Source organism: Lathyrus oleraceus, chromosome 4 (genome assembly GCF_024323335.1).
Source record: "Lathyrus oleraceus cultivar Zhongwan6 chromosome 4, CAAS_Psat_ZW6_1.0, whole genome shotgun sequence".
Taxonomy (NCBI): domain Eukaryota; kingdom Viridiplantae; phylum Streptophyta; class Magnoliopsida; order Fabales; family Fabaceae; genus Lathyrus; species Lathyrus oleraceus.
In genome coordinates this window covers 442113475-442114248 of record NC_066582.1, presented here as the reverse complement: position 1 = coordinate 442114248, position 774 = coordinate 442113475, and positions in this window count along the sequence as shown.

Genomic DNA, 774 nt, shown 5'->3' with positions numbered 1-774 from the left:
TGCTACACCTGTATCAGGCAGTTATTGGTCCCAAGCGAGTTCACAGGTACCCGACAAAGGAAAACCGTCCACGACTAGCAATGGACCAGATACAGAAAGAACTGGCTGATATGCGTGAAAGGATGGATCAGTTCATGACATTGATGACTGGTATGGCAGAAGGCCAGGCGAAGCTGAAGGAATTGGTTGAGCAACCGAGGCCCGATCCAGAGGTGGAAATACCAAGTGCTGAAGGGAACCCTGGTAACCCTGGGAACCCTGGGAACGCTGATAACCCTGTGAACACTGGAAACGCGGGTAACACAAATGTTGATGGAAACCCGGGTAATGTTGGCAACACGGGAAATATTGGGAATGGTATTGGCGGAAGGTACAATGTGAATCAAGGGATTCGGATTAACGGGCGCCCCGTTACTGAAGATTGTCAGTATGATCAATTTTCTTTGCACGACGAGGCCCTCGAGACCACTCGCCGTATGGATGAGCTTGCTGAGAAGCTCAAATCTTTGGAGTCTCAAAATTCCTTAGGTTTTGATGTCACCAATCTTGGTCTGGTTTAGGGAGTAAGGATCCCTCACAAGTTCAAACCCCCTACTTTTGAGAAATACAACGGGGCTTCTTGCCCACGCACTCATCTCCAATCTTATCTGGGAAGGTTGGGAGCTCACACTGAAGATGAAAAGCTGTGGATGTACTATTTTGAAGACAGTTTAACTGGAGCTTCTCGTGAATGGTATTCTCATTTGTCTCGTACTACCATCAAGAGCTGTAAAG